At 37.7% G+C, this 18,174-nt stretch overlaps 1 protein-coding gene and 1 long non-coding RNA gene across 2 annotated transcripts in view; one reads left to right on the forward strand and one right to left on the reverse strand.

Annotated features, from left to right (window-relative positions):
• Positions 1 to 18,174, reverse strand: part of col25a1 (collagen type XXV alpha 1 chain) — a 719,149-nt gene that overhangs the window by 449,866 nt on the left and 251,109 nt on the right. Inside the window, exon 3 of the mRNA XM_082152225.1 lies at positions 14,378 to 14,422. The gene's annotated coding sequence lies outside the window, so the exon portion shown is untranslated. The remainder of the gene's footprint in view (positions 1 to 14,377; positions 14,423 to 18,174) is intronic.
• LOC309486319 overlaps positions 1 to 18,174 on the forward strand; it is a 371,979-nt gene that overhangs the window by 76,109 nt on the left and 277,696 nt on the right. The window lies entirely within an intron of this gene.

Here is an 18,174-nt window from a genome sequence, read left to right on the forward strand (position 1 = left end):
TTCTTTCTTTCTTTCTAACTAATCTTTCTTTCTTTCTTTTTCTTACTTTTCTTTCTTTCTTTCTAACTAATCTTTTTTCTTTCTTTCTTTCTTTCTTTCTTTCTTTCTTACTAATCTTTCTTTTTCTTTTTCTTACTTTTCTTTCTTTCTTTCTAACTAATCTTTTTTCTTTCTTTCTTTCTTTCTTTCTTTCTTTCTTTCTTTCTTTCTTTCTAACTAATCTTTCTTTCTTTCTTTTTCTTACTTTTCTTTCTTTCTTTCTAACTAATCTTTTTTCTTTCTTTCTTTCTTTCTTTCTTTCTAACTAATCATTTTTCTTTCTTTCTTTCTAACTAATCTTTCTTTTTTCTTTTTCTTGCTTTTCTTTCTTTCTTTCTAACTAATCTTTTTTCTTTCTTTCTTTCTTTCTTTCTTTCTTTCTTTCTTTCTAACAAATCTTTTTCTTTCTTTCTTTCTTTCTTTCTTTCTTTCTAACTAATCATTTTTCTTTCTTTCTTTCTTTCTTTCTTTCTTTCTAACTAATTAATCTTTTTTCTTTCTTTCTTTCTAACTAATCTTTTTACTTTCTTTCTTTCTTTGTTTCTAACTAATCTTTCTTTCTCTTACTTTTCTTTCTTTCTTTCTAACTAATCTTTTTTCTTTCTTTCTTTCTTTCTTTCTTACTAATCTTTCTTTTTCTTTTTCTTACTTTTCTTTCTTTCTTTCTTTCTAACTTATCTTTTTTCTTTCTTTCTTTCTTTCTTTCTTTCTTTCTTTCTTTCTTTCTTTCTTTCTTTCTTTCTTTCTAACTAATCTTTCTTTCTTTCTTTTTCTTACTTTTCTTTCTTTCTTTCTAACTAATCTTTTTTCTTTCTTTCTTTCTTTCTTTCTTTCTTACTAATCTTTCTTTTTCTTTTTCTTACTTTTCTTTCTTTCTTTCTAACTAATCTTTTTTCTTTCTTTCTTTCTTTCTTTCTAACTAATCTTTCTTTCTTTCTTTTTCTTACTTTTCTTTCTTTCTTTCTAACTAATCTTTTTTCTTTCTTTCTTTCTTTCTTTCTTTCTTTCTAACTAATCATTTTTCTTTCTTTCTTTCTAACTAATCTTTCTTTTTTCTTTTTCTTGCTTTTCTTTCTTTCTTTCTAACTAATCTTTTTTCTTTCTTTCTTTCTTTCTTTCTTTCTTTCTTTCTTTCTTTCTTTCTTTCTTTCTTTCTTTCTAACAAATCTTTTTCTTTCTTTCTTTCTTTCTTTCTTTCTTTCTAACTAATCATTTTTCTTTCTTTCTTTCTTTCTTTCTTTCTTTCTAACTAATTAATCTTTTTTCTTTCTTTCTTTCTAACTAATCTTTTTACTTTCTTTCTTTCTTTGTTTCTAACTAATCTTTCTTTCTCTTACTTTTCTTTCTTTCTTTCTAACTAATCTTTTTTCTTTCTTTCTTTATTTCTTTCTTTCTTTCTTTCTTTCTTTCTTACTAATCTTTCTTTTTCTTTTTCTTACTTTTCTTTCTTTCTTTCTAACTTATCTTTTTTCTTTCTTTCTTTCTTTCTTTCTTTCTTTCTAACTAATATTTCTTTCTTTCTTTTTCTTACTTTTCTTTCTTTCTTTCTAACTAATCTTTTTTCTTTCTTTCTTTCTTTCTTTCTTTCTTTCTTTCTTACTAATCTTTCTTTTTCTTTTTCTTACTTTTCTTTCTTTCTTTCTAACTAATCTTTTTTCTTTCTTTCTTTCTTTCTTTCTTTCTTTCTTTCTAACTAATCTTTCTTTCTTTCTTTTTCTTACTTTTCTTTCTTTCTTTCTAACTAATCTTTTTTCTTTCTTTCTTTCTTTCTTTCTTTCTTTCTTTCTTTCTTTCTTTCTTTCTTTCTAACTAATTAATCTTCTTTCTTTCTTTCTTTCTTTATTTTTAACTAATTAATCTTTTTTCTTTCTTTCTTTCTAACTAATCATTTTTCTTTCTTTCTTTCTAACTAATCTTTCTTTTTTCTTTTTCTTGCTTTTCTTTCTTTCTTTCTTTCTTTCTAACTAATTTTTTACTTTCTTTCTTTCTTTCTTTCTTTCTTTCTTTCTAACTAATCTTTTTACTTTCTTTCTTTCTTTCTTTCTTTCTTTCTAACTAATCTTTTTTCTTTCTTTCTTTCTTTCTTTCTTTCTTACTAATCTTTCTTTTTCTTTTTCTTACTTTTCTTTCTTTCTTTCTAACTAATCTTTTTTCTTTCTTTCTTTCTTTCTTTCTAACTAATCTTTCTTTCTTTCTTTTTCTTACTTTTCTTTCTTTCTTTCTAACTAATCTTTTTTCTTTCTTTCTTTCTTTCTTTCTTTCTTTCTAACTAATCTTTCTTTCTTTCTTTCTCTTTCTTTCTTTCTCTTACTTTTCTTTCTTTCTTTCTAACTAATCTTTTTACTTTCTTTCTTTCTTTCTTTCTTTCTAACTAATCTTTCTTTCTCTTACTTTTCTTTCTTTCTTTCTTTCTTTCTTTCTAACTAATCTTTTTTCTTTCTTTCTTTCTTTCTTTCTTACTAATCTTTCTTTCTTTCTTTCTTTCTTTTTCTTACTTTTCTTTCTTTCTTTCTAACTAATCTTTTTTCTTTCTTTCTTTATTTCTTTCTTTCTTTCTTTCTTTCTTTCTTTCTTTCTAACTAATCTTTCTTTCTTTCTTTCTTTTTCTTACTTTTCTTTCTTTCTTTCTAACTAATCTTTTTTCTTTCTTTCTTTCTTTCTTTCTAACTAATTAATCTTCTTTCTTTCTTTCTTTCTTTCTAACTAATTAATCTTTGTTCTTTCTTTCTTTCTTTCTTTCTTTCTAACTAATCTTTTTACTTTCTTTCTTTCTAACTAATCTTTCTTTTTTCTTTTTCTTACTTTTCTTTCTTTCTTTCTAACTAATCTTTTCTTTCTTTCTTTCTAACTAATCTTTTCTTTCTTTCTTTCTAACTAATCTTTTTCTTTCTTTCTTTCTTTCTTTCTAACTAATCTTTTTTCTTTCTTTCTAACTAATCTTTTTTCTTTCTTTCTTTCTTTCTTTCTTTCTTTCTTTCTTTCTTTCTAACTAATCTTTTTACTTTCTTTCTTTCTTTCTTTCTTTCTAACTAATCTTTTTACTTTCTTTCTTTCTTTCTTTCTTTCTTTCTTTCTTTCTTTCTTTCTTTCTTCCCAACTATTATTTCTTTCTAACTAATCTATCAATCTAACTTTAACCTACTTTAAACTTCTAACTTCTTTAAACTTCTTCAAACTCTCTGGTCAGGCTTTCTCAAGCCAACTTAAAGTTTGTCTCAACAAACTTTTTTTTCTAGTTTGTATTATATCTGTTTTTTATTTGTTGAACATCAATTACATTTTACTCTTAGATGGGTTTGGAAGTTTTTTTGTATGTCCTAATTCGGGGAAAAGACAGTCTCTATATGATGATATCTAGGTGAAAGAGTCTCTGTGTGATGTATCTGACCTTGGTGACGTGAGACAACTAGCAGACTGTCGGTTTAGCCAGTCTGTCAGCTTCCTTACCTGAGCCCCAATTCATGTTTGAGCACTAAGACTATGGGCCCTATTTTAACGATCTGAAACGCAAGTGTCAAAGCGCAAGTAATTTTGTGGGCGGGTCTCGGCGCTGTTGCTATTTTCCCGGCGGGATAAATGACTATTGCGCCAGGCGCAAATCTAAAATGGGTTGGTCTGAAGTAGCTTCATTATTCATAGGTGTGGTTTGGGCGTAACGTGAAATAAACCAATCAGAGCGTCATCTCACATTCCCTTTAAGAGCAAACGCGCTTTTTCCATAGCGGATTGCTATTGTAACGGCGGATTTGCCAGGCGCGCGCCAGGAGCGGTTCACAGCCAAGGAGAGCAACGCTCTCGTCACGGCCGTAAAAGAGAGAAGTTACATTGAAATGGAGAAACCCACCCAAATTAACTTCGGTTAAACAGGCGTATGATAATTTGGGTAAATGTGTAAGCTAGATGTATGCTTTTATAATAAATAGTCTATCTATCTATCTATCTATCTATCTATCTATCGTAATAATGTATGATTTGCAAAAATGAAAACTGCTGCTTCTGTGTAGATGAGAGAATCAAAGTGTATGTGCGTTGTGCACACGCTACATTGATTATGGCCAAGCATGCGCCCTTAAAATAGCATATGAATAACATGCGCAACGCGCCACTGACTTTAAACTATTTTTTCAAAATAGCATGAGGGAACGTTTGCGCCGGAACACGCCTCCTCTTTGCGCTGAACTGCCCCCGGGAGCGCAAGTGTATTTCCTAACTTACCGACGTGCTTCTGTGGAGGGAAAAGTCCGCTTTGCGCGGGTGCAAAATAGGAATGATACATGCGTCGGTGTACAAAGTCACTTGCGCTGGGTGCAAGATAGGGCCCTATGTGCCATCTTACTAGAGAGAAGAGCAGCACCATCCCAGGAGGGATGAATACCATCTCTTTTCAACAGGTCAGGTCTGCCCCAAAAACGTTTCCATTAGTCTATGAATTCTATATTATTTTGCGGACACCACTTAGACAGCCAGCCATTCAGTGAGGACAATCTACTAAGTATCTCATCACTCCTGCGAACAGGAAGTGGGCCAGAGCAAATTACAGTGCCTGACATCATACTTGCGAGTTCACACACCTCTTTAACGTTAATTTGAGTGATCTCCGACTGGTGGAGTCGAACATCATTAGTGTCCGACGTGAATAATAATCTTAGAGAATTTACGATTAGCATTAGCCAGCACTTTTAAATTTGCTTTGATGTCAGGCGCTCTGGCTCCCGGCAAACATGTGACTATAGTGGCTGGTGACTATAGTTCCCTATATTACACGGAGCGTATTTTTATGTTCCGTGTAATAGAATCGCCAATAACTAGGGCACATTCAACAGGATTCACAGTGGGTGTTTCACTGAGAGGGGAGAACCTGTTTAGTGTTGAAATCCAAAGCAGTATCTAAAGTCCTTGCACTCCTACAATTAACCTTGCATGCGCCCTTGAATGAGTTTGGATGCGTGTCTGAGTTCTGAAATCTTCTGAAATAGCCAGCCTGACTATCTCCCTGCATTCATCACATGTAAATCCTGTGCTGACAGAGAAGGCTATGCTATACATGTTACATGAAGTGCAAGTGACAATAAGAGGAGAATATGACATGACTCACCGTGTTTGTTGACTGATCCTACGCACCTAAGTTGTTTGATGAACTCGTAAAAGGCGCAAGCCCGCGAGAGAAAACAATTAATAAAAATAAATAAAGAGCACATGAATGGCACGCTAACAGGCTAGCGAGTTACTAGCATTTTGTGCTAGCAATAACCATTTAGATTGAAGCTAGCGATGTGAGGTTGAGTAAGCTATATTTAGCAGTATAAACAACAAGGAATGATAGTAAATAATGATTCAAAACAGAAAGTTATACAAAGCTTACAGACGCAAACCAATGCTACTACAACAGCCCATTATAAAATTGTTAAATGTTACTGTTAAATGTTCCGTGTGTTGTGTTGGGTAGTGATGTGACATTTGAACTGAGGCGTCGGAGCTTGTGTCGAGAAAAAATGGGCGTGCCAGATGAAGCCGCGATTCGAGGCTTGTGTTGTTAACGTGAAAATCACGTGACTGATGACAAACGAGGCCTCGGTTTGTGTGGATACGTCATCGGTTTGGTCTGAGTGTCGCTTCCGGATAAAAGGCGGTTCGAAACTCGCGCCACCTTGTGGGTGTTGTCAGCAGTAGTAAAAGCAGTTGTAGTAGTGTCAGAGTGATTGAATTTGTCTGCTATTTCTTTGCACAGTAGCTAGGCAATGCTGTCACTAGTGAGCAATGCTGAATGAAGCTTCGAGTAATGAACCTTTGGCTGAAGCAATGGGCTGCGAGGTATCAGTGGTTCAGGAAGCCTCATTTTGCCATCACTAGTGTTGGGACTGTTGTCGTGAACCCTGTTACTTGTGCCATGTTTGAAGTCCTACAGTATATCGTTTTCTTGTTGGTTAGTCTTGATTATTCCCAGGTGTCTTGTTAGCTTATTAGCCCCTGTGTATACTGTATATAGCCCTTGTGTCACTTGTTCTTTGTCAGACACAGTTTGTTGTTGTCTCAGTTCTCTGTGTTCCTCTGTTCTTGGTTCTTTTTTTTATTATTTGTTTTGTATGTCTTATTTAACACCCCTCGCAGTTAGATCATCATCTCTGGCTGCCATCACTTCTGTCTACCTGCACGTTACCGTTACACTTCTGCCTTTTTCCACCTTTTTCTTCTCGGGTTTCGCGACCAATACTACACTTCATAATGTGGGGAAGAAAGAGATAGGAAGATGCTGAACACTATAAACTGAAAAAAAGGTGTTGGATTTACATGTTTTATTTAAATACATTGGTTCCATGTGAATCAATTAAGTAAAACAAACAGTTTGTTCACGAAACTTCAACATTGAAAGAAGTTTATTTTATGTGATCAAATGAAGAAGTCTCCAAGTGATTACCCAGGTAGGATATTTTGTTACATCACTGAATTATAAAGTAGTACTAGCTTGCCAACCAACAGATAGCGAGCAGTAGCACATATTATCATACTAAAGTTTAAGTACATCTTAAAAACTAAAGTGCATGAATGTAGTAAAGCCAGACAGCCTTGAATATGTGAATGTGAAGTTCGGCCAAAGTTCCTTTTTAAGGCAAGTCATAATTTTATATAAAAACTCTGGGTAAGGCTTTAGATTACAGCCCGGAAAGTTCTGCGTAAGTTAAACGAATTTACAGCGTAATTTATAAATTATAGTGTACCTATAAAGTATGTATGTGTAGGTATAAGGGAACAATATGTAAAGTTTTGGGAATAAAGGGGTATTTTAAGGAAAATTAACAAATGATTTATACCGTAATTATTTTAGAACTAAGGGCTACTTATTCTACCATTATGATAGGCAACAATCTTACATTTGGGAAAAATTTAGCAAGAACATACTGCATAGATTTTTGTTATAATAGTGTACCAATACGTAAAGGCTTTTTTTTTAAACACGGAGTACATATCAGTACATTTATACAGTAATTGTTTTAATTCTTCCGTGTTTCAAGGCAAGTAAAAATAAGCCTATTGCAACTTTTTTTTTTATACTGGGGAAATAAACTCTTGTTCCATGTAGTTACAGGGTAAGTGTGACATTGCGGGCTGTAAATTAAAGTGGTGCTTGTTACCCTCTTGTTATATGAAGTTACAGGGTAAGTACAATACAACCAATCCGATATCACTAACTCTGAAACCTTTTTTTTGTAAAACAACAACAATAATTACAACGCTTCTTATTCATTTATAAAAAAATAAATAAAAAATCAACTTCTCATTTCAAATACTAAAGTCCTGACAGAAAGTAGCACGTTTTGTTCCATTTTTCTATTGTTTGGCTTCCTCCTTCTCTTGTTCCTCTTCTCCATTTCATTCTTTCCACTGATGGATCTTAAGAAGGAATTCCATTTCTTTTGCTATTCTGTATTAAAATAATTTAATTCTCATAATTTACTCATCTTTTCGATCAACTTGTCACCAGCGCTTGCATGAGAGTTGAGTTCATGTTTGACGTAAACCTGTTGTAAAGCACAAAGTGAAGTGTGACGCAAGTGCGATGTGAATCTCATGTGAGAATTGGCATCTCTGGTTTCCTGTTTTGTTTGTTTCTCATTTGTATTATCTGTTACTATTTGTATTTTGTAAAAAAAAAGAAAAAAAATACTCATGGCATTCGACATCCTCGTGACTTTTCGTGTGAGCTTCAAGTTTTGTGAACTCAACCCTCTCATGCACGCACAGGTGAGAGTTGGTTGGAAGCGATAGTCTACAGTTTAAAAAGTTTAAAAGTACTTATTGTTTTACTTCAGAAGACATTGATTCATCCATTGAGGTAGTATGGATTACCGTATGTGCTGTTTGATGCTTCAACTTTTAGGAACCAATGAGCTTTAATTACCAGGGATTATTTATTTTTCTAAAAACCTTTGTTTGTGTTCATCTTAAGAAAGAAAGTCATATACATCTCGGATGCCATGAGGGTAAAAGATGAGTAAATGGTGAGGACATTTCTGGGTGTACTGTATTTTCTTTTAATACATAATACAGAATAACAGGATGCATCGGATTCCTTCTTAAGATTAATCAAAGAATAAAGAAGAAAGAAAGAAAGAAAGAAGAAGAAGAACAAGAGGAGGAAGCCAAGCAAAAGAAACAAATAAGTGTTGTAAATCTGTTTTATAATTATTTTTCAAATAAAGATTTCCCAGTGATATCAGGTTGATATAATTTTCCTGGTTGTCACCTCTTTATTTCCCAAACTTTCCATACTGTTTCCTTATACCTACACGTATGTACTTTATATGTACACTATAATTAAATGAGCCGTATGTAAGATTGTGGCCAAAACTGGTACTGCAATCACTTTCAAATTACTGTAGAGCGGTGTATCCCCTCCCCCCCCCCCCCCCCCCCCTGACTCGAGGTTGCCAGATAGGCTGCAGGATCCATCAGGAACGTAGGCTGCTACGTAGCTGTGATAACTAGAGCAGAGCTGGCAACCCCTATGCCGAAACACTACTGACTTCGTGATTGGTAGATAGGTGGAGGGTGGCGCTTCAGGCCAAAACACAAGATGACAACATCAACATCAGTTGAGGGCTGCAACTTCACTTTTTAAATGACAATATCCTGGCCGGACTACTGTTGTCAGTGATATAAGTATTTGAAATGAACATCATTTCTTAATGTCTAGTGACATATCAGGGCCATTTTATGATTAATTGAAATACATTTCTTACATACAGCTCCTTTAATGAAAGTTACGCTGTAAATTTGTTTTACTTACACAGTATTTTCTGGGCTGTAATCCAAAGCGTTACCAAACTCTGCAGCCATAGTTTCATTAGCCTTTGCTTCAGGTTTTGACAAAAGTGGTATAACTGCTCATGAATAGCTCAGGAAAAGCCTTGTGCATCCAACACTGACCAACAGTTTTGCTTAGGCACAAATGCCCGCAGCAGCCTCACTCAAAGACTCCCTTAGCCTTTGCTTCAGGTTTTGACAAAAGTGGTATAACTGCTCATGAATAGCTCAGGAAAAGCCTTGTGCATCCAACACTGACCAACAGTTTTGCTTAGGCACAAATGCCCGCAGCAGCCTCACTCAAAGACTCTTGAGCATCCCACCCAAACAACAGTCTCTTCATTTTAAAACTCTTTTTACTTATGTTTTGATGACATATCACACTGAGCTTCAGTTCCTGAGTAAAAACCTTGGTGTTTTTTTCTCATTTGCACTTCTTTTTCAATTAACTGGTCGCTGTGGGCCGTAGGTGACCAGATAAAAGGATGTTTCATTTAACCTAAAGGTTTGCGCTTCTCAGGTTTGGAAACCCTCTAGCCAGGCAAATATGGATGTGAAGGCAGATTCAGGATTTAACTCCCATTTGCATTGCTTCAGTTAAATACGTCTCCCCAAAATAGTCAAAATCTTTCTCAACTGTTTCTCTCAACAGAACTTGTTTTCTGACAAAAGCCCCATTTCTCACACCGTTTGTCATTGTCATTTTGCCTCAGGGCCGTGTAGTGGGGGCGGTCACTTCGGGAATCGAAGCTCGCATCAAACAAGCTCTGGCTGGAGTCGGGTCTAGTCTGCTTTTTGTTCCTGACCCGATCCGCACAGCCGTTCTCCCAGTGGGGTCTTTCTTCCAGACTCACGTGCCACCCTAGGAGTGAGGCGGTTGCTGGCTGCCATTCGTCAGTGGTTTTGGTGGCCTGCCATGGCAGAGGACATCCGTCGGTTTGTGGGTGCTTGCTCGGTCTGTCTATCCTCCAGTCTACCATCCGCTGGTCTGTTACATCCCCTTCCTATCCCTTCCTGCACCTGGTCACATATTGCCCTGAATTTTGTCACTGGTCTCCCTCCATCCAGTGGCAATACTGTGATTCTCACCGTAGTGGATCGCTTTTCTAAGGCGGTCAACTTCATTTCCCTTTCCAAACTCCTCTCAGCTAGGGAGACAACCCGGGTGGTCATCGTCCACGTCTTTCAGATCCTTGGTCTTCCGGAGGATGTAGTCTCTGACAGGGGGCCTCAGTTCGTTTCCCATTTTTGGAGGGAGTTCTGTCGGCAGATTCGGGCCTCCGCTAGTCTGTCGTCAGGATTTCTTCTGCAGACCAACGGCCAGTCCGAGCGGGTAAACCAGGATTTCGGGCTAATGCTCTCATGTCTGGCTTCCCACAACCCCTCAACCTGGAGTACCGAAGCGGCCGTTCCCTCGGTCCAGGCTTTTATTCAGCACTGTCGCCATACCTTGAGGAGGGCCAGGGCACTGTTGATCCGGGCTGGGGAACGTACTAAAATTGCCGTGGAGCGTTTCCGGAGGGTGGCATCTAGATATGTTTGTGGACAATGGATTTGGCTGTCCACCATGGATTTGCCACTTTGAGTCCCAGCTCGCAAGTTGGGAGCTAGGTTTATCTGGCTTTACCCCATTTTTAAAGTTATCACGGCGGTCCAGCTTCGGTTACCCCATCCCTTCCTTCATGTGCACCCCGTCTTTCATTTTTCCAAAATTAAACCTGTGTTGTGTTCTCCTCATGTCCCTTCTGTGTCTGTTTTCTCTGCCCAGTTGTGTTGCGGTTGCCTGTTTCACTCCAGCATTCACTGGTCTTAAACTGTTCTATCGCTGCTGACCATTTGGACTGTTACTGGTGCTGGAGTTTTCCTGGGTTACCGTTTGCCTTTCTGGACTGTTTTCTGCTGCGAACACATGCCTTTTTCTGATCGTGATGAGGGGGTGGTTTCTGGAATTCACTGCTGCTTCAATTTATATCTAATAATGAGTGATTATAATCAAGGTATTAATCAATATTTTTCCTTCTAAATATCACATGAGTTGAATGACTTCTCTAGGCTTATGATATTTTACTTTGTTATAGAAGTTACCAGTGTGATTACTGACATTTTCTCTAATCATGTATTTTCTAATGTCTGTATTTTATATCTGAGAGGTGACTGCGGGTCTAGCCTATGCTAGGAATGCAGTAAGAGTGCTTGCTCATTTGCTCATGAAATATTGACTCGTTTTATGTTTGAGAAAGGTCTTCAACATGTGTCGATACATGCATCTGTTTTTCTAGGGTACCCTGACAACTACGGTCACAGGGGTCGTTGAAGTCTATAGTTTAAGGGACCATTTCTTTGTTAAAGCCTTCATTTTTACTATTAGATTAAAGTGTCCTCTCCTTGAGAGAAAGAACGAATTATCTTGATGTTTTGAGAAGACTCTCCTGTTTCTGATTAGAGCATGGCCAAATCCAACCTTAAAAAAGCTGTGTGTCGGTGTGTGTGTGTTAGTATTCTTGGTTACAGGTTAAGGAACAAGTGGCATTATTGGAGATGGACTGACTTGTTTTCTTCGACATGTTGGCGACTAGAAACACAGATCTGCGACCTGGAAGGTCACGACGTGCCTTACTTCAGGGTCTGAGTGTCAGCAGCATAATCAATGGAGATACGCCATATGTGTGGAAAATGTGTGTATCTATTTTGTGTAATTATCTTTGCAAGAGGGGCGGCCTACGAACTCCTTGTGACTCTTGAAGCTGACTTCTGTCTGATGAAACTGCAAACTATCTTCAGTAAAGTTTTTCTTTAATTTATTATAATTCTGACTCTTGTCTTCAATTGACTGCACTCTTGACTCCGGGTCTTCATTCATCATATCTGGTTCTGGGTCTTTAACTGTAAATCCCCTTACAGTGAGTTGGGATGCCCCTGTTGGTTCTGTTTGCTCCACACCAGACCATCCTGCTTGTCTGACACTGATTCTCGTTACATGATTCGGATTTGATTGCCCTGAACTCTGATCCCTGCCTGCCTGACCTCTCTTCTCTGCTGTTCCGATCTTGTCTGGAGCCGTGCAGCTTAAAGGGGTCATGAACTGGATTTATATATATATATACAGTATATTTAATGTTTCCTGGGGTGCCCTTGTTAGTATCGTTTTTACATTAAAAATTGTCATTAAAATAAAAGGCATTTTCCTAGCCTTACTGATGCATAAACAGTATTTATCAATTGTGAGAGAAAGATAATCTGTCTGGACTTGAATAAGTACAAATCAGAAATCACTGATCACAGATCAGGCATTACGCCTGTTTCACACATACTCCGTTTGCAGTGCGTATGTGGTGCGTATTTTTTTCCGTACCCATGTTAACAGGTTAGAGCTTTCACACTGCACGCGGATGCGGTCCGGCGATCCATTCCAGGAGTGGTGCGTATACAGCAGTGCAGCGATCGTTTCCTGCAGCGATTCGTCTATTTTTGCTGTGCTGCACGCGCTGAACTTAAGTGTCAACGCATGGTTCATGGTCAAAATGAACACAGATTGACATGATAATATAATAATCTCACCATAAATGCATTTAATTAAATAAAATGTAGTAATCTCACCATAAATGTATTTAACTTAATTCTACTATTTTTCACAGTCGTCTTTTTTACTTTAAGACCGGGGTAAAGCAAGGAAAACTACAACTTACCTCAACAAGGCGACATAATGAACAGCACTCATCTCATTCATGGAGGTGGAAAAACAAGTTCTTTGTGACATGCAAGATTTATTGTATTTAAATTTAAATGCAAAAGAAAAGGCACGAGAGTCGGCTGTTTTTGTCAATTTTAAGTTTTAATTTAAAATGTTTGCGATGTTAATATAAGTAGGCTACATGGTTAAATATTTTACCACTTGCTTGAGCAACTTAATATATAAATCTATATAGAAGTAGCACTGAATAATACGTTGTTTAAATTGTGTTTAAACGTCTATTAAAGAGTGTATATGTGTACAAAGAGAATCGCAATGCTGACAAAACTTTTTTTAAATAAAAGTTGCTGATAACTTCTGGATTTGAAATACAAATAATGAGTATGTTTTTGTGGTACAGCCGTGGATCACGCACTGCAAGCGCATAATATGTGAAAGCACTATAGCGCGTGCTGCTCCTGCACCGCATACACACGGAGTATGTGTGAAACGGGCGTTAGAATAAACATGGTTACTTACATGTTTGTGGCGTTGCTGGCAGATCCATATCGTAAAAGTCTGTTTGCAAAGCCTGCATCGAAATTGACTAATTTACCTAATAATCCACAGTGAAATGTACCAAATACAACATAATGCAACATACCGAATAATGCACTGCTGAGACATTCACATTGTTGAAAAAAACCCTACTCTAATTATTCACTAACACGCCAGTGGGCGGCGCCAAAGACGCGGTGATGTAGACGTAGGTGTTGATATTCTTCTGTAAAGGCGGAATTTCGCAGCCCTATGACGTTATAAGTTCCTACTTTTCAGATCCTGTCGTTTTCTGGCCTTGGTTTCAATAAAAGCTGTTTTTTGAATAACAAGGAAGTTTTGAGTTTTGAAACTTACAGGAAATTTTTATAGTATAACCACCTCTTATAAGATCAAAAACATTTTTAATTCTCAGTTCATGACCCCTTTAAACTTTATTATTGTTTCAATAAATTTAAGTTAAGCATTCTTCTGCTTTTTGGTCCTCCTTCCTCAGATCGTGACACAAATTTGGTTACATTTTGGCTCATATACTGTAGATATTGGCACATCAGACAAATCTTTCTCATCCCAGCCATACAACTTGCTGTTTCTGCAAAAACCATGAGGCTATTGTTCCTGCATTATAGAAGCATTGCCCAATTTTCAATTTATTTTAGCCCTGGTAGACCACTGGTCATCTAATGTGTCAAACTTACAGATTCAAACACAGATTTGAACAAAAGAATTTTAAATGAGAAAATTAAATAGGAATCTCGTGGAATGTACTTTAATATGCAACCATTTGAATTAGCTTTTTATGGATGGTAGTAAAGAAAGTAGTCCTTGTATAACCCACATTTTCCACTTCAGAATACCATTGGTACTCTGCAAATACATAGTTTGGAGTAAAGACTTTGTATTTTCATTTTTTATTTTTTATTTTTCATTTAAAGTGATCCTGGAACTATTACCTACTGCATGCTTTTGTGGTGCCACTTACATGTGTATTCCAGAAAGTGGTTGGGCACATTTGGCCTGAGTCTGCACCCCTAACTGGAGGTCGAGTAAAAATGGAACAAGTGGTAACAGCTAATGCAATACACCAAACCCTTAAGAATGTCAGTCATTGGACACAGAATCCAATGCTTGCATGTAATTGTACTGATAGACTCCTCCAAGCACTTGGAAATTGTGGTTAAGGGGAACATTTACTAACCATCCCACAGACTAAGGCCCACAAATCATTTTCATAATTTAACATTTTAAATGTTTGGCCACTGAGTGAGACAACCAGTGTAATACCTTATAAACAGAGTAAAAACTCACCGGGTTCTCCATTGCGTCCTCTTCTTCCCCTTTTGCCCGCTGGACCTAGAGCAGGTAAGAAAACATTATTTACATGTTAACAGTATACCATCAACATTGAATAAGAATTTAAATCATACAAATCACTGCATGCACAATTGCACATAATCAAGGCTTTATCCAATTAATGCTTTTAAAGATAAGATATTTGAAATCAACAAATATTGTACTGTATTGAAATATAAGATATTTCTATCTTATATCAAATCTGCTCTCCATAATTTTTTTCAATAAATTATGCAATTTGAGCACCATATGTTGTAAAACTATGTACAGTCTCATACATCAGCCAACAAAGTTTATTTTATAAAAATAGTTTTATTTATAATATCCAAGCATTGTCATCGGATCGTCTCCAGCCATTGTCATTGTAGTAAATCTTGACAAACAAAACTTTTAGCCAATGCCTAGACAATTTTATAAATATCAATACTGTTTATCTTCCACATGTGCACATAGAGGAGTTTTTATGATTATGTACAGCTGTCTTAACCATTCAGCGAGATCTTGGCTCTTTTTAATCATAATCTGATCTTTAATCACATCTACTGTAAATAATGATGTGCCATTTTCCACGATCGGAACATGTTCCATGATGTTACGAGCGAAAACATGACAAATGCTGCACTGGTATATCATTTACATGGGGGAGCGAGGGCTTCATGTACAAAAACTCACTCGTGTTTAATCAAAGCCCAAAACATTTATGGTTGTTGTATTCTACTTCGTGACACCTTTCAAATGACATATGACACATGACTATCTGAGTTGTATTATGTTTTTGACATATTGGTCATTAATGTGCATAGTACAAAAAAGTATCTAATAAAAAAATAAAAAAAAATTATATATATATATTATCAGCAAATAACTCAGCACTACATAAGAGTTCATCAAATTGCTACAAGCATTGTGAAGTTCAGACTCTAAGCTTTCAAATGACACCTATTTTGTGTTGATCAAGGCAGTAGTTTTAAAAAATATGATTATTCATTTTTTTATTAATTTTAAAATGGTACCTATTATGTGTTTTTCCATTCAGTGGTTTAGTGGGGCCACTTCAAGTTTTGCTTAGAGCCCCCAGAAGTTTAGGACCGGCACTGCCTAGAGACCTAAAAAAGTATCTGTGTATTTTTTTTTTTAAATAACTGAACAATTTAATATATGATACACATTATAAAAAGTCCTCACAGAAACCCTTGACTACTGTACATGAAGATATGTGGCTGTTGAAGAGAGAGCTCTATATATTGTTAGTAGTATCAATATCAAATAAAACTCATTTCTGAAATTTAGATTCAGTTGATTATGTGATGCTCTATAAGTTAAAATTTAGTTAGTTAGAAAATACATTAAAGTACTTTTATATGGAAACACTGAACACCACATGTAGCCAAGACTCTGTGTTACTTTAGAATTGTAAATTATGTCACTTAAAGGTGACATATCATGAACATCTGAATTTTTCCATGTTAAAGTGCTATAATCGGACTGTAACTGTTTTGGTAAGCCTTTCCCTGCAAAGCATGTAAAAAATAAGCCGATCAGATTTCGCTCTCCTTCTGATGTAGGAAGGGCATCTTATTATAATATTACCGCCCCTTAATCTGCATGTTTTACGGCGCCATTTGGTTTACGCAAGCAACAACCGTGTAACCAGTTCTAACGCAATGGCAAAGGTTCAAGCAAAGCATGCAAACTGTTCTGTCGTTGGCTGCACAGACGAGCTCAGAACAATATTTAGAGTCCCAGCCTCAGATGAGACAAGAGAGCAGTGGATTAATTTTATTTTCAAGGGAAATCCCCCAGAAACAGATGACTCAATGTACTGTAACTCCACAACAACTAGGCTACATAAATGTATCCACTAACCATTCAGAAACGTCCAGGTGCATTCTAAAAGTTGCAGCCTCTTCCTGAGTCTCTCTGTAAGGCTTTACTCCGCTACTGGTTATTATTGAGATTTTGGATGAGTGAGAATCGTACTCGGTTACTATTGTAACCTCGGTTCCCTGAGAGTTCTTTTCCTCGCAAAATTATGAAGCCTAAAATGTAAAACGCATTTGCAGTTGCACAGCTAGCACAGTGAGTGTCTGGCTCACTCATTGGCTGTGCTGCGGTAATTGCACATCCAATGGCGCGGGCGCCGAGGGGGCATAGGGGGCGTGGCTTAGCCTTTATCAGTCCCCGAAATCGCCATTTTAGCAGGTTACATCGACTGAAGCGACATACTTGCCATGTTACTATAGTACGGCCGGCTACGTAATACTCATTCCCTAACTCTCAGGGAACCCTATTGGTGTAAAACTCCACACTAAGTAACTGGTTGCCTGTTGACTGATGAGTATTGGGGGACTTACACACTGCCCACAGAGCATATAGACAATAGTGATCGATGCTCTAGCAGTTTCAGCATCCTGAGCCGATAGCATAGAGCAGAAAACACTGAGTTATTAAACCGCGAGCAGCCTGGCCTGCAGAGCGGGAACTTCTAGGTTGTAAAACCTAATAAATGTAGACGGGGAGGCCCAGCCCCAGCCACAGATATCTTGTAAGGCAATCCCACTAGACCAAGCCCACGACGAGGCCATGCCTCTTGTGGAGTGCGCTTTAACACCTAACGGGCACTGCAGGCCCTTAGATGTATAAGCCAGCGCTATTGCATCAACTATCCACCTGGATAGACTCTGTTTTGACGCGGCTAGTCCCTTGGAACGTCCGCTGAACAAAACAAAGATCTGCTCCGTTTGCCTAAAACGGATGAGCGAGACACTTAGGCTCTTAACGCTCTGACCGGGCAAAGGAGGCCCGCGTCCCCTTCCTCCTCAGAAACCGGCAGGGCCGACAGGGAATCACCTGTGCCCTAAACGGTGTGTTGAGGGATTTAGGAACATATCCTTGCCTTGGCTTGAGTATGACTCTTGAGTCATTAGACCCAAATTCCATATACGTATCACTCACTGAGAGCGCCTGCAAGTCCCCCACGTGCTTCACTGAAGCGAGAGCCAGAAGAAACGCTGTCTTGACAGACAAGTGTTTTAAGTCTATTGACTGAATTGGCTCAAATGGGGCGCCTTTCATGGCTTCCAGAACCTTCCAGGTCCCACACGGGAACTGAGGGAGGTCTGGGAGGATTAATTCTCTTAGCTCCTCTAAGGAAGCGAATGATCAGATCGTTCCTTCCCAATGACTGGGCAAGCGCTGGTTCAGCGAACGCTGCTATGGCCACCACGTAAACTGAGCGCGGATGGGGCTCTGCCCTTATCCAGTAGCTCTTGTAGAAAGGAAAGAACCTCCGACACACCACAGTCTGAGGGTGATATGTCACGAGCTGTACACCAGCTAGAGAACACAGACAATTTCGAGGAATAGAGCCGCTTAGTAGACGGGGCTCTAGCCTGCATGATCATGTTAAAACACTCCCGCTGGGAGGTTAACGGGTACCCGTTGATGGTCCACGCATGTAGGGACCAAAGCTCCGAGCGAGGATGCCAGATTGAGCCGTTGGCCTGCGAGAGGAGATCTCTCCTTACTGGTATCGGCCATGGGGCGGTACTCGTCAGCTGCATCAGAACTGGGAACCAGGCTTGGTTCGTCCAGAACGGGGCCACAAGTAGCACTGAGCATCTGGTTTCCCTGATCCGCTCCGATACCTGGGGTAGGAGCATGACAGGGGGAGACGCATAGAGCGGGCAGCTGGGCCAGACGTGGGCCAGCGCATCCCTGCTCTTGGGGAAAAACTCCGGACAGTGAGCGTT

The sequence above is a fragment of the Leuciscus leuciscus genome (genome assembly GCF_965113295.1).
Source record: "Leuciscus leuciscus genome assembly, chromosome: 2".
Taxonomy (NCBI): domain Eukaryota; kingdom Metazoa; phylum Chordata; class Actinopteri; order Cypriniformes; family Leuciscidae; genus Leuciscus; species Leuciscus leuciscus.